The following is a 13,945-nucleotide window of genomic DNA, read 5'->3' as shown; positions in this document are numbered from 1 at the left end:
GCCATGTGCACCCTGCTGGTGGAACGTTTGAAGTTGATTTAAGTGGTCACTGCAGAGATCGTAGCAAGTGTCTTGCTGAGTGCGACGGAAACGGGTTTCCGCCCGCAATCGAACCAGGGACCTTCTGCGTGTTAGGCACGGCGCCTGGGCTCGGCGGCAGCTGCTGCTCTTTCTTTCCTTACGAGATACCGTCGATTCGCGCAGTCGTTATTGCAAAAGATGTCACCAAAGGCAATCGCTTCGTTAGCGGCACGGTGCCTGGGCTCGGCGGCAGCTCTACATGGAGGCACCAGCAGCCCAGCCAATCCGCCGCCGGCACCGGCGCGCCGCAGCGCAAGAAGCCGGCGCCCGCCCTGCAATGCCCCCCGTCGTTGCATATTCCACCCGCCTTATATCCTCCCCATGTCTGACTCACTACCCTAAATGACACTGCGGTCGACGTGCTTTTTACTATCGCTTTTGGAAGAACCAATGCGCATATTCTAGTGTCGAACCGGTATTGCAAATTTGGATTAAGCAAAAATTTATTGTGTGGTCGAGCGACACCCTCGGCTCGCTCTTCCTACATGATCGCTTCTTGCGAGGAATAATTACTAGCGCGCCGATGGCTTCAGAGTTGGTCTTCTCGAAGTTTTGCTTCCGCACTGCATTCCGCAATCTTTTCGTTATGAGCTTCGGTTTCCCGACTTTCTAGTGTTTAGTGCGTTTGGCTTCTCTTAACCCTTAGCCACCGCTTGCCGAAATTTCCACGCTGTCATATGTCGATCTGCAGAGCTCAATGAAGGCATCGCGGCCATTCCTGAGCTCATGGAACGGCCGAATCTGTAGTTGTTTCCAGATCTCTCCCACACAACGGCCTCCCAGTAGCTTGGATTACAGGAGTACGCCACTACTCCCAGCCGCAGATTCACCTTTGAAAGCAGAATGACATGAGCTACGCGCAACTCCGATTGTTTTTTTGTTGTGTCTGGCCTACTTTGAAAGACTTTGTAGTCGATTTACTTACTACTATCGCTGTTGGAAACCAGGATACCACACAGTATTCTAGAGACGATCAGGCAATGAAAATTTAGAATAAGTAAAACAGTATCAAAAGAATTTGTGTGGTGGAGCAGCACATGCAATTTATGCTTCCTAGATAATCGTTACTGCATAGAATAATTCTTTTGTCTGCGGCGTCTTCAGTATCCGTCTTGTGGAAATTTTACTTGCAGTATATTGTGCAATCTTTTCGTTATGAGTTGGTGCTTGGTTTCCCGATGTTCTTTTGTTTAGTGCATTCGCCTTCTCTTAACCCTGAGAAACCACATACCGAAACTGAAGCACTGCCGGCTGTTCATAAGCAGTGTTCGATGAAGTTATTTCCCTTTTTATTCGTTGCCTTTAATATTCTTCTCATCATTGGTGAGTGCTGCCTGCAGAAAGCGTTTATCTTGCGAATTCACGTGAAAGTGTGTGTTCCCTGTGAGGTCCACTACTTGGGATTAACTTGACTGCTCCAGGCAGGTGGCTCGTTGGTCTAGGGGTATGATTCCTGCTTTGGGTGCAGGAGGTCCCGGGTTCAAATCCCGGACGAGCCCTGCCATTTTGACCGTGCTGAAGAGTAGGTGGAACTCAGCCCCGGTTGCAGCTCCTCAATGAAGAGTAGACGCCTGTTATAGCACGTGGATATAACAAGAATGCGGCACCAGTAAAGTACGTAGGTGGAATTCGGTAGAAACGCAGACGGTAATTTTGCATGCAACGGAAAGCAAGGTTGTCTTTGCGGAATATGTGCACCGTGAGTGGAGATTCAGCTTAACTGTGCGACAGTCTACCCTCATCTTACTAACGACGGCAACAACAAAGGTGTGGTGGCATGTAAGATTGAGAGTGGCTAAGAGTTTCTCATTATTAGTTAGCATCACACTTTGACAGAGCTGTGACAAGGCGAGTAGGGTGAGCTCAGGAAAGCCAGTAGCAAGCGCACTTGAAGTAGCCCTGAAGAACCGGATTATAAATTTTGCCAGCCATAATGGAGCTAGGGGCGTTCCCAGTTACCAAATACCGGTGCAATAAGAGAGCAACAGTATTTGACAGTAAAATGACGCCCTATCCGTCTAGCATACGACATTGCTTGTCTCTGCATACGCGGACGTGAGGTCATCTCGGAATGAAATCCGAAATATAGATTAAAATTGTTGTGTTCCCGCCCGGGATCGAACCGGGGACCTTCTGCGTGTAAAGCAGACGTGATAACCGCTACACCACGGAAACGACGGTTCTTTTCGTGTACCACCCGGAGACTCGTAATAGCAACAGTTTTTCTTCTGTGTTAGAAAGGGCATCGGCTACGAGCTCCCTCCGATTCGTGAAGTTCCTATAGTAAAAGACGTCGATGAAAACAATCCAACCGCGACAGACAGGGAGAACGCTGGGCGAGCTGCAGCCCTACAGGGTGAGACCATCAAAGGTGGCGTCATTCACATGCAGTGCGTTTTCGGAACGGACAGGCTCGTTGGTCTAGGGGTATGATTCCTGCTTCGGGTGCAGGAGGTCCCGGGTTCAAATCCCGGACGAGCCCTTGCGTTTTGTACAACGGTGTGGTAACAAATCGCATGGCGGCGGCTGTTTCGCGCATTTCCAGGCCTCCAAGTCAGCGCTAAAATCCGACAACCAGTTCTGAAACAGTTTCATGTTTCATTTGAGCCATGTGCACCCTGCTGGTGGAACGTTTGAAGTTGATTTAAGTGGTCACTGCAGAGATCGTAGCAAGTGTCTTGCTGAGTGCGACGGAAACGGGTTTCCGCCCGCAATCGAACCAGGGACCTTCTGCGTGTTAGGCACGGCGCCTGGGCTCGGCGGCAGCTGCTGCTCTTTCTTTCCTTACGAGATACCGTCGATTCGCGCAGTCGTTATTGCAAAAGATGTCACCAAAGGCAATCGCTTCGTTAGCGGCACGGTGCCTGGGCTCGGCGGCAGCTCTACATGGAGGCACCAGCAGCCCAGCCAATCCGCCGCCGGCACCGGCGCGCCGCAGCGCAAGAAGCCGGCGCCCGCCCTGCAATGCCCCCCGTCGTTGCATATTCCACCCGCCTTATATCCTCCCCATGTCTGACTCACTACCCTAAATGACACTGCGGTCGACGTGCTTTTTACTATCGCTTTTGGAAGAACCAATGCGCATATTCTAGTGTCGAACCGGTATTGCAAATTTGGATTAAGCAAAAATTTATTGTGTGGTCGAGCGACACCCTCGGCTCGCTCTTCCTACATGATCGCTTCTTGCGAGGAATAATTACTAGCGCGCCGATGGCTTCAGAGTTGGTCTTCTCGAAGTTTTGCTTCCGCACTGCATTCCGCAATCTTTTCGTTATGAGCTTCGGTTTCCCGACTTTCTAGTGTTTAGTGCGTTTGGCTTCTCTTAACCCTTAGCCACCGCTTGCCGAAATTTCCACGCTGTTATATGTCGATCTGCAGAGCTCAATGAAGGCATCGCGGCCATTCCTGAGCTCATGGAACGGCCGAATCTGTAGTTGTTTCCAGATCTCTCCCACACAACGGCCTCCCAGTAGCTTGGATTACAGGAGTACGCCACTACTCCCAGCCGCAGATTCACCTTTGAAAGCAGAATGACATGAGCTACGCGCAACTCCGATTGTTTTTTTGTTGTGTCTGGCCTACTTTGAAAGACTTTGTAGTCGATTTACTTACTACTATCGCTGTTGGAAACCAGGATACCACACAGTATTCTAGAGACGATCAGGCAATGAAAATTTAGAATAAGTAAAACAGTATCAAAAGAATTTGTGTGGTGGAGCAGCACATGCAATTTATGCTTCCTAGATAATCGTTACTGCATAGAATAATTCTTTTGTCTGCGGCGTCTTCAGTATCCGTCTTGTGGAAATTTTACTTGCAGTATATTGTGCAATCTTTTCGTTATGAGTTGGTGCTTGGTTTCCCGATGTTCTTTTGTTTAGTGCATTCGCCTTCTCTTAACCCTGAGAAACCACATACCGAAACTGAAGCACTGCCGGCTGTTCATAAGCAGTGTTCGATGAAGTTATTTCCCTTTTTATTCGTTGCCTTTAATATTCTTCTCATCATTGGTGAGTGCTGCCTGCAGAAAGCGTTTATCTTGCGAATTCACGTGAAAGTGTGTGTTCCCTGTGAGGTCCACTACTTGGGATTAACTTGACTGCTCCAGGCAGGTGGCTCGTTGGTCTAGGGGTATGATTCCTGCTTTGGGTGCAGGAGGTCCCGGGTTCAAATCCCGGACGAGCCCTGCCATTTTGACCGTGCTGAAGAGTAGGTGGAACTCAGCCCCGGTTGCAGCTCCTCAATGAAGAGTAGACGCCTGTTATAGCACGTGGATATAACAAGAATGCGGCACCAGTAAAGTACGTAGGTGGAATTCGGTAGAAACGCAGACGGTAATTTTGCATGCAACGGAAAGCAAGGTTGTCTTTGCGGAATATGTGCACCGTGAGTGGAGATTCAGCTTAACTGTGCGACAGTCTACCCTCATCTTACTAACGACGGCAACAACAAAGGTGTGGTGGCATGTAAGATTGAGAGTGGCTAAGAGTTTCTCATTATTAGTTAGCATCACACTTTGACAGAGCTGTGACAAGGCGAGTAGGGTGAGCTCAGGAAAGCCAGTAGCAAGCGCACTTGAAGTAGCCCTGAAGAACCGGATTATAAATTTTGCCAGCCATAATGGAGCTAGGGGCGTTCCCAGTTACCAAATACCGGTGCAATAAGAGAGCAACAGTATTTGACAGTAAAATGACGCCCTATCCGTCTAGCATACGACATTGCTTGTCTCTGCATACGCGGACGTGAGGTCATCTCGGAATGAAATCCGAAATATAGATTAAAATTGTTGTGTTCCCGCCCGGGATCGAACCGGGGACCTTCTGCGTGTAAAGCAGACGTGATAACCGCTACACCACGGAAACGACGGTTCTTTTCGTGTACCACCCGGAGACTCGTAATAGCAACAGTTTTTCTTCTGTGTTAGAAAGGGCATCGGCTACGAGCTCCCTCCGATTCGTGAAGTTCCTATAGTAAAAGACGTCGATGAAAACAATCCAACCGCGACAGACAGGGAGAACGCTGGGCGAGCTGCAGCCCTACAGGGTGAGACCATCAAAGGTGGCGTCATTCACATGCAGTGCGTTTTCGGAACGGACAGGCTCGTTGGTCTAGGGGTATGATTCCTGCTTCGGGTGCAGGAGGTCCCGGGTTCAAATCCCGGACGAGCCCTTGCGTTTTGTACAACGGTGTGGTAACAAATCGCATGGCGGCGGCTGTTTCGCGCATTTCCAGGCCTCCAAGTCAGCGCTAAAATCCGACAACCAGTTCTGAAACAGTTTCATTTGAGCCATGTGCACCCTGCTGGTGGAACGTTTGAAGTTGATTTAAGTGGTCACTGCAGAGATCGTAGCAAGTGTCTTGCTGAGTGCGACGGAAACGGGTTTCCGCCCGCAATCGAACCAGGGACCTTCTGCGTGTTAGGCACGGCGCCTGGGCTCGGCGGCAGCTGCTGCTCTTTCTTTCCTTACGAGATACCGTCGATTCGCGCAGTCGTTATTGCAAAAGATGTCACCAAAGGCAATCGCTTCGTTAGCGGCACGGTGCCTGGGCTCGGCGGCAGCTCTACATGGAGGCACCAGCAGCCCAGCCAATCCGCCGCCGGCACCGGCGCGCCGCAGCGCAAGAAGCCGGCGCCCGCCCTGCAATGCCCCCCGTCGTTGCATATTCCACCCGCCTTATATCCTCCCCATGTCTGACTCACTACCCTAAATGACACTGCGGTCGACGTGCTTTTTACTATCGCTTTTGGAAGAACCAATGCGCATATTCTAGTGTCGAACCGGTATTGCAAATTTGGATTAAGCAAAAATTTATTGTGTGGTCGAGCGACACCCTCGGCTCGCTCTTCCTACATGATCGCTTCTTGCGAGGAATAATTACTAGCGCGCCGATGGCTTCAGAGTTGGTCTTCTCGAAGTTTTGCTTCCGCACTGCATTCCGCAATCTTTTCGTTATGAGCTTCGGTTTCCCGACTTTCTAGTGTTTAGTGCGTTTGGCTTCTCTTAACCCTTAGCCACCGCTTGCCGAAATTTCCACGCTGTCATATGTCGATCTGCAGAGCTCAATGAAGGCATCGCGGCCATTCCTGAGCTCATGGAACGGCCGAATCTGTAGTTGTTTCCAGATCTCTCCCACACAACGGCCTCCCAGTAGCTTGGATTACAGGAGTACGCCACTACTCCCAGCCGCAGATTCACCTTTGAAAGCAGAATGACATGAGCTACGCGCAACTCCGATTGTTTTTTTGTTGTGTCTGGCCTACTTTGAAAGACTTTGTAGTCGATTTACTTACTACTATCGCTGTTGGAAACCAGGATACCACACAGTATTCTAGAGACGATCAGGCAATGAAAATTTAGAATAAGTAAAACAGTATCAAAAGAATTTGTGTGGTGGAGCAGCACATGCAATTTATGCTTCCTAGATAATCGTTACTGCATAGAATAATTCTTTTGTCTGCGGCGTCTTCAGTATCCGTCTTGTGGAAATTTTACTTGCAGTATATTGTGCAATCTTTTCGTTATGAGTTGGTGCTTGGTTTCCCGATGTTCTTTTGTTTAGTGCATTCGCCTTCTCTTAACCCTGAGAAACCACATACCGAAACTGAAGCACTGCCGGCTGTTCATAAGCAGTGTTCGATGAAGTTATTTCCCTTTTTATTCGTTGCCTTTAATATTCTTCTCATCATTGGTGAGTGCTGCCTGCAGAAAGCGTTTATCTTGCGAATTCACGTGAAAGTGTGTGTTCCCTGTGAGGTCCACTACTTGGGATTAACTTGACTGCTCCAGGCAGGTGGCTCGTTGGTCTAGGGGTATGATTCCTGCTTTGGGTGCAGGAGGTCCCGGGTTCAAATCCCGGACGAGCCCCGCCATTTTGACCGTGCTGAAGAGTAGGTGGAACTCAGCCCCGGTTGCAGCTCCTCAATGAAGAGTAGACGCCTGTTATAGCACGTGGATATAACAAGAATGCGGCACCAGTAAAGTACGTAGGTGGAATTCGGTAGAAACGCAGACGGTAATTTTGCATGCAACGGAAAGCAAGGTTGTCTTTGCGGAATATGTGCACCGTGAGTGGAGATTCAGCTTAACTGTGCGACAGTCTACCCTCATCTTACTAACGACGGCAACAACAAAGGTGTGGTGGCATGTAAGATTGAGAGTGGCTAAGAGTTTCTCATTATTAGTTAGCATCACACTTTGACAGAGCTGTGACAAGGCGAGTAGGGTGAGCTCGGGAAAGCCAGTAGCAAGCGCACTTGAAGTAGCCCTGAAGAACCGGATTATAAATTTTGCCAGCCATAATGGAGCTAGGGGCGTTCCCAGTTACCAAATACCGGTGCAATAAGAGAGCAACAGTATTTGACAGTAAAATGACGCCCTATCCGTCTAGCATACGACATTGCTTGTCTCTGCATACGCGGACGTGAGGTCATCTCGGAATGAAATCCGAAATATAGATTAAAATTGTTGTGTTCCCGCCCGGGATCGAACCGGGGACCTTCTGCGTGTAAAGCAGACGTGATAACCGCTACACCACGGAAACGACGGTTCTTTTCGTGTACCACCCGGAGACTCGTAATAGCAACAGTTTTTCTTCTGTGTTAGAAAGGGCATCGGCTACGAGCTCCCTCCGATTCGTGAAGTTCCTATAGTAAAAGACGTCGATGAAAACAATCCAACCGCGACAGACAGGGAGAACGCTGGGCGAGCTGCAGCCCTACAGGGTGAGACCATCAAAGGTGGCGTCATTCACATGCAGTGCGTTTTCGGAACGGACAGGCTCGTTGGTCTAGGGGTATGATTCCTGCTTCGGGTGCAGGAGGTCCCGGGTTCAAATCCCGGACGAGCCCTTGCGTTTTGTACAACGGTGTGGTAACAAATCGCATGGCGGCGGCTGTTTCGCGCATTTCCAGGCCTCCAAGTCAGCGCTAAAATCCGACAACCAGTTCTGAAACAGTTTCATGTTTCATTTGAGCCATGTGCACCCTGCTGGTGGAACGTTTGAAGTTGATTTAAGTGGTCACTGCAGAGATCGTAGCAAGTGTCTTGCTGAGTGCGACGGAAACGGGTTTCCGCCCGCAATCGAACCAGGGACCTTCTGCGTGTTAGGCACGGCGCCTGGGCTCGGCGGCAGCTGCTGCTCTTTCTTTCCTTACGAGATACCGTCGATTCGCGCAGTCGTTATTGCAAAAGATGTCACCAAAGGCAATCGCTTCGTTAGCGGCACGGTGCCTGGGCTCGGCGGCAGCTCTACATGGAGGCACCAGCAGCCCAGCCAATCCGCCGCCGGCACCGGCGCGCCGCAGCGCAAGAAGCCGGCGCCCGCCCTGCAATGCCCCCCGTCGTTGCATATTCCACCCGCCTTATATCCTCCCCATGTCTGACTCACTACCCTAAATGACACTGCGGTCGACGTGCTTTTTACTATCGCTTTTGGAAGAACCAATGCGCATATTCTAGTGTCGAACCGGTATTGCAAATTTGGATTAAGCAAAAATTTATTGTGTGGTCGAGCGACACCCTCGGCTCGCTCTTCCTACATGATCGCTTCTTGCGAGGAATAATTACTAGCGCGCCGATGGCTTCAGAGTTGGTCTTCTCGAAGTTTTGCTTCCGCACTGCATTCCGCAATCTTTTCGTTATGAGCTTCGGTTTCCCGACTTTCTAGTGTTTAGTGCGTTTGGCTTCTCTTAACCCTTAGCCACCGCTTGCCGAAATTTCCACGCTGTCATATGTCGATCTGCAGAGCTCAATGAAGGCATCGCGGCCATTCCTGAGCTCATGGAACGGCCGAATCTGTAGTTGTTTCCAGATCTCTCCCACACAACGGCCTCCCAGTAGCTTGGATTACAGGAGTACGCCACTACTCCCAGCCGCAGATTCACCTTTGAAAGCAGAATGACATGAGCTACGCGCAACTCCGATTGTTTTTTTGTTGTGTCTGGCCTACTTTGAAAGACTTTGTAGTCGATTTACTTACTACTATCGCTGTTGGAAACCAGGATACCACACAGTATTCTAGAGACGATCAGGCAATGAAAATTTAGAATAAGTAAAACAGTATCAAAAGAATTTGTGTGGTGGAGCAGCACATGCAATTTATGCTTCCTAGATAATCGTTACTGCATAGAATAATTCTTTTGTCTGCGGCGTCTTCAGTATCCGTCTTGTGGAAATTTTACTTGCAGTATATTGTGCAATCTTTTCGTTATGAGTTGGTGCTTGGTTTCCCGATGTTCTTTTGTTTAGTGCATTCGCCTTCTCTTAACCCTGAGAAACCACATACCGAAACTGAAGCACTGCCGGCTGTTCATAAGCAGTGTTCGATGAAGTTATTTCCCTTTTTATTCGTTGCCTTTAATATTCTTCTCATCATTGGTGAGTGCTGCCTGCAGAAAGCGTTTATCTTGCGAATTCACGTGAAAGTGTGTGTTCCCTGTGAGGTCCACTACTTGGGATTAACTTGACTGCTCCAGGCAGGTGGCTCGTTGGTCTAGGGGTATGATTCCTGCTTTGGGTGCAGGAGGTCCCGGGTTCAAATCCCGGACGAGCCCTGCCATTTTGACCGTGCTGAAGAGTAGGTGGAACTCAGCCCCGGTTGCAGCTCCTCAATGAAGAGTAGACGCCTGTTATAGCACGTGGATATAACAAGAATGCGGCACCAGTAAAGTACGTAGGTGGAATTCGGTAGAAACGCAGACGGTAATTTTGCATGCAACGGAAAGCAAGGTTGTCTTTGCGGAATATGTGCACCGTGAGTGGAGATTCAGCTTAACTGTGCGACAGTCTACCCTCATCTTACTAACGACGGCAACAACAAAGGTGTGGTGGCATGTAAGATTGAGAGTGGCTAAGAGTTTCTCATTATTAGTTAGCATCACACTTTGACAGAGCTGTGACAAGGCGAGTAGGGTGAGCTCAGGAAAGCCAGTAGCAAGCGCACTTGAAGTAGCCCTGAAGAACCGGATTATAAATTTTGCCAGCCATAATGGAGCTAGGGGCGTTCCCAGTTACCAAATACCGGTGCAATAAGAGAGCAACAGTATTTGACAGTAAAATGACGCCCTATCCGTCTAGCATACGACATTGCTTGTCTCTGCATACGCGGACGTGAGGTCATCTCGGAATGAAATCCGAAATATAGATTAAAATTGTTGTGTTCCCGCCCGGGATCGAACCGGGGACCTTCTGCGTGTAAAGCAGACGTGATAACCGCTACACCACGGAAACGACGGTTCTTTTCGTGTACCACCCGGAGACTCGTAATAGCAACAGTTTTTCTTCTGTGTTAGAAAGGGCATCGGCTACGAGCTCCCTCCGATTCGTGAAGTTCCTATAGTAAAAGACGTCGATGAAAACAATCCAACCGCGACAGACAGGGAGAACGCTGGGCGAGCTGCAGCCCTACAGGGTGAGACCATCAAAGGTGGCGTCATTCACATGCAGTGCGTTTTCGGAACGGACAGGCTCGTTGGTCTAGGGGTATGATTCCTGCTTCGGGTGCAGGAGGTCCCGGGTTCAAATCCCGGACGAGCCCTTGCGTTTTGTACAACGGTGTGGTAACAAATCGCATGGCGGCGGCTGTTTCGCGCATTTCCAGGCCTCCAAGTCAGCGCTAAAATCCGACAACCAGTTCTGAAACAGTTTCATGTTTCATTTGAGCCATGTGCACCCTGCTGGTGGAACGTTTGAAGTTGATTTAAGTGGTCACTGCAGAGATCGTAGCAAGTGTCTTGCTGAGTGCGACGGAAACGGGTTTCCGCCCGCAATCGAACCAGGGACCTTCTGCGTGTTAGGCACGGCGCCTGGGCTCGGCGGCAGCTGCTGCTCTTTCTTTCCTTACGAGATACCGTCGATTCGCGCAGTCGTTATTGCAAAAGATGTCACCAAAGGCAATCGCTTCGTTAGCGGCACGGTGCCTGGGCTCGGCGGCAGCTCTACATGGAGGCACCAGCAGCCCAGCCAATCCGCCGCCGGCACCGGCGCGCCGCAGCGCAAGAAGCCGGCGCCCGCCCTGCAATGCCCCCCGTCGTTGCATATTCCACCCGCCTTATATCCTCCCCATGTCTGACTCACTACCCTAAATGACACTGCGGTCGACGTGCTTTTTACTATCGCTTTTGGAAGAACCAATGCGCATATTCTAGTGTCGAACCGGTATTGCAAATTTGGATTAAGCAAAAATTTATTGTGTGGTCGAGCGACACCCTCGGCTCGCTCTTCCTACATGATCGCTTCTTGCGAGGAATAATTACTAGCGCGCCGATGGCTTCAGAGTTGGTCTTCTCGAAGTTTTGCTTCCGCACTGCATTCCGCAATCTTTTCGTTATGAGCTTCGGTTTCCCGACTTTCTAGTGTTTAGTGCGTTTGGCTTCTCTTAACCCTTAGCCACCGCTTGCCGAAATTTCCACGCTGTCATATGTCGATCTGCAGAGCTCAATGAAGGCATCGCGGCCATTCCTGAGCTCATGGAACGGCCGAATCTGTAGTTGTTTCCAGATCTCTCCCACACAACGGCCTCCCAGTAGCTTGGATTACAGGAGTACGCCACTACTCCCAGCCGCAGATTCACCTTTGAAAGCAGAATGACATGAGCTACGCGCAACTCCGATTGTTTTTTTGTTGTGTCTGGCCTACTTTGAAAGACTTTGTAGTCGATTTACTTACTACTATCGCTGTTGGAAACCAGGATACCACACAGTATTCTAGAGACGATCAGGCAATGAAAATTTAGAATAAGTAAAACAGTATCAAAAGAATTTGTGTGGTGGAGCAGCACATGCAATTTATGCTTCCTAGATAATCGTTACTGCATAGAATAATTCTTTTGTCTGCGGCGTCTTCAGTATCCGTCTTGTGGAAATTTTACTTGCAGTATATTGTGCAATCTTTTCGTTATGAGTTGGTGCTTGGTTTCCCGATGTTCTTTTGTTTAGTGCATTCGCCTTCTCTTAACCCTGAGAAACCACATACCGAAACTGAAGCACTGCCGGCTGTTCATAAGCAGTGTTCGATGAAGTTATTTCCCTTTTTATTCGTTGCCTTTAATATTCTTCTCATCATTGGTGAGTGCTGCCTGCAGAAAGCGTTTATCTTGCGAATTCACGTGAAAGTGTGTGTTCCCTGTGAGGTCCACTACTTGGGATTAACTTGACTGCTCCAGGCAGGTGGCTCGTTGGTCTAGGGGTATGATTCCTGCTTTGGGTGCAGGAGGTCCCGGGTTCAAATCCCGGACGAGCCCTGCCATTTTGACCGTGCTGAAGAGTAGGTGGAACTCAGCCCCGGTTGCAGCTCCTCAATGAAGAGTAGACGCCTGTTATAGCACGTGGATATAACAAGAATGCGGCACCAGTAAAGTACGTAGGTGGAATTCGGTAGAAACGCAGACGGTAATTTTGCATGCAACGGAAAGCAAGGTTGTCTTTGCGGAATATGTGCACCGTGAGTGGAGATTCAGCTTAACTGTGCGACAGTCTACCCTCATCTTACTAACGACGGCAACAACAAAGGTGTGGTGGCATGTAAGATTGAGAGTGGCTAAGAGTTTCTCATTATTAGTTAGCATCACACTTTGACAGAGCTGTGACAAGGCGAGTAGGGTGAGCTCAGGAAAGCCAGTAGCAAGCGCACTTGAAGTAGCCCTGAAGAACCGGATTATAAATTTTGCCAGCCATAATGGAGCTAGGGGCGTTCCCAGTTACCAAATACCGGTGCAATAAGAGAGCAACAGTATTTGACAGTAAAATGACGCCCTATCCGTCTAGCATACGACATTGCTTGTCTCTGCATACGCGGACGTGAGGTCATCTCGGAATGAAATCCGAAATATAGATTAAAATTGTTGTGTTCCCGCCCGGGATCGAACCGGGGACCTTCTGCGTGTAAAGCAGACGTGATAACCGCTACACCACGGAAACGACGGTTCTTTTCGTGTACCACCCGGAGACTCGTAATAGCAACAGTTTTTCTTCTGTGTTAGAAAGGGCATCGGCTACGAGCTCCCTCCGATTCGTGAAGTTCCTATAGTAAAAGACGTCGATGAAAACAATCCAACCGCGACAGACAGGGAGAACGCTGGGCGAGCTGCAGCCCTACAGGGTGAGACCATCAAAGGTGGCGTCATTCACATGCAGTGCGTTTTCGGAACGGACAGGCTCGTTGGTCTAGGGGTATGATTCCTGCTTCGGGTGCAGGAGGTCCCGGGTTCAAATCCCGGACGAGCCCTTGCGTTTTGTACAACGGTGTGGTAACAAATCGCATGGCGGCGGCTGTTTCGCGCATTTCCAGGCCTCCAAGTCAGCGCTAAAATCCGACAACCAGTTCTGAAACAGTTTCATGTTTCATTTGAGCCATGTGCACCCTGCTGGTGGAACGTTTGAAGTTGATTTAAGTGGTCACTGCAGAGATCGTAGCAAGTGTCTTGCTGAGTGCGACGGAAACGGGTTTCCGCCCGCAATCGAACCAGGGACCTTCTGCGTGTTAGGCACGGCGCCTGGGCTCGGCGGCAGCTGCTGCTCTTTCTTTCCTTACGAGATACCGTCGATTCGCGCAGTCGTTATTGCAAAAGATGTCACCAAAGGCAATCGCTTCGTTAGCGGCACGGTGCCTGGGCTCGGCGGCAGCTCTACATGGAGGCACCAGCAGCCCAGCCAATCCGCCGCCGGCACCGGCGCGCCGCAGCGCAAGAAGCCGGCGCCCGCCCTGCAATGCCCCCCGTCGTTGCATATTCCACCCGCCTTATATCCTCCCCATGTCTGACTCACTACCCTAAATGACACTGCGGTCGACGTGCTTTTTACTATCGCTTTTGGAAGAACCAATGCGCATATTCTAGTGTCGAACCGGTATTGCAAATTTGGATTAAG

At 49.8% G+C, this 13,945-nt stretch overlaps 15 non-coding genes across 15 annotated transcripts; 10 read left to right on the top strand and 5 right to left on the bottom strand.

Annotated features, from left to right (window-relative positions):
• The first annotated feature begins 1,508 nt into the window (after window positions 1-1,508).
• Trnap-ugg (transfer RNA proline (anticodon UGG)) lies at window positions 1,509-1,580 on the top strand. The gene has a single exon. It is a non-coding gene; the product is annotated as a tRNA-Pro (tRNA).
• Window positions 1,581-2,183: 603 nt separating this feature from the next.
• Trnav-uac (transfer RNA valine (anticodon UAC)) lies at window positions 2,184-2,256 on the bottom strand. The gene has a single exon. It is a non-coding gene; the product is annotated as a tRNA-Val (tRNA).
• Window positions 2,257-2,491: 235 nt separating this feature from the next.
• Window positions 2,492-2,563, top strand: Trnap-cgg (transfer RNA proline (anticodon CGG)). The gene has a single exon. It is a non-coding gene; the product is annotated as a tRNA-Pro (tRNA).
• A 1,632-nt stretch (window positions 2,564-4,195) lies between these two features.
• Trnap-ugg (transfer RNA proline (anticodon UGG)) lies at window positions 4,196-4,267 on the top strand. The gene has a single exon. It is a non-coding gene; the product is annotated as a tRNA-Pro (tRNA).
• A 603-nt stretch (window positions 4,268-4,870) lies between these two features.
• Trnav-uac (transfer RNA valine (anticodon UAC)) lies at window positions 4,871-4,943 on the bottom strand. The gene has a single exon. It is a non-coding gene; the product is annotated as a tRNA-Val (tRNA).
• Window positions 4,944-5,178: 235 nt separating this feature from the next.
• Window positions 5,179-5,250, top strand: Trnap-cgg (transfer RNA proline (anticodon CGG)). Its single transcript has one exon. It is a non-coding gene; the product is annotated as a tRNA-Pro (tRNA).
• Window positions 5,251-6,875: 1,625 nt separating this feature from the next.
• Window positions 6,876-6,947, top strand: Trnap-ugg (transfer RNA proline (anticodon UGG)). Its single transcript has one exon. It is a non-coding gene; the product is annotated as a tRNA-Pro (tRNA).
• A 603-nt stretch (window positions 6,948-7,550) lies between these two features.
• Window positions 7,551-7,623, bottom strand: Trnav-uac (transfer RNA valine (anticodon UAC)). Its single transcript has one exon. It is a non-coding gene; the product is annotated as a tRNA-Val (tRNA).
• Window positions 7,624-7,858: 235 nt separating this feature from the next.
• On the top strand, window positions 7,859-7,930 carry Trnap-cgg (transfer RNA proline (anticodon CGG)). The gene has a single exon. It is a non-coding gene; the product is annotated as a tRNA-Pro (tRNA).
• A 1,632-nt stretch (window positions 7,931-9,562) lies between these two features.
• Window positions 9,563-9,634, top strand: Trnap-ugg (transfer RNA proline (anticodon UGG)). Its single transcript has one exon. It is a non-coding gene; the product is annotated as a tRNA-Pro (tRNA).
• Window positions 9,635-10,237: 603 nt separating this feature from the next.
• Window positions 10,238-10,310, bottom strand: Trnav-uac (transfer RNA valine (anticodon UAC)). The gene has a single exon. It is a non-coding gene; the product is annotated as a tRNA-Val (tRNA).
• A 235-nt stretch (window positions 10,311-10,545) lies between these two features.
• Trnap-cgg (transfer RNA proline (anticodon CGG)) lies at window positions 10,546-10,617 on the top strand. Its single transcript has one exon. It is a non-coding gene; the product is annotated as a tRNA-Pro (tRNA).
• A 1,632-nt stretch (window positions 10,618-12,249) lies between these two features.
• On the top strand, window positions 12,250-12,321 carry Trnap-ugg (transfer RNA proline (anticodon UGG)). The gene has a single exon. It is a non-coding gene; the product is annotated as a tRNA-Pro (tRNA).
• Window positions 12,322-12,924: 603 nt separating this feature from the next.
• On the bottom strand, window positions 12,925-12,997 carry Trnav-uac (transfer RNA valine (anticodon UAC)). The gene has a single exon. It is a non-coding gene; the product is annotated as a tRNA-Val (tRNA).
• A 235-nt stretch (window positions 12,998-13,232) lies between these two features.
• Window positions 13,233-13,304, top strand: Trnap-cgg (transfer RNA proline (anticodon CGG)). Its single transcript has one exon. It is a non-coding gene; the product is annotated as a tRNA-Pro (tRNA).
• The last annotated feature ends 641 nt before the right edge of the window (window positions 13,305-13,945 follow it).

This window comes from Schistocerca cancellata, unplaced genomic scaffold (assembly GCF_023864275.1).
Source record: "Schistocerca cancellata isolate TAMUIC-IGC-003103 unplaced genomic scaffold, iqSchCanc2.1 HiC_scaffold_659, whole genome shotgun sequence".
NCBI lineage: Eukaryota > Metazoa > Arthropoda > Insecta > Orthoptera > Acrididae > Schistocerca > Schistocerca cancellata.
This window is presented reverse-complemented; position numbering and strand designations above follow the sequence as displayed.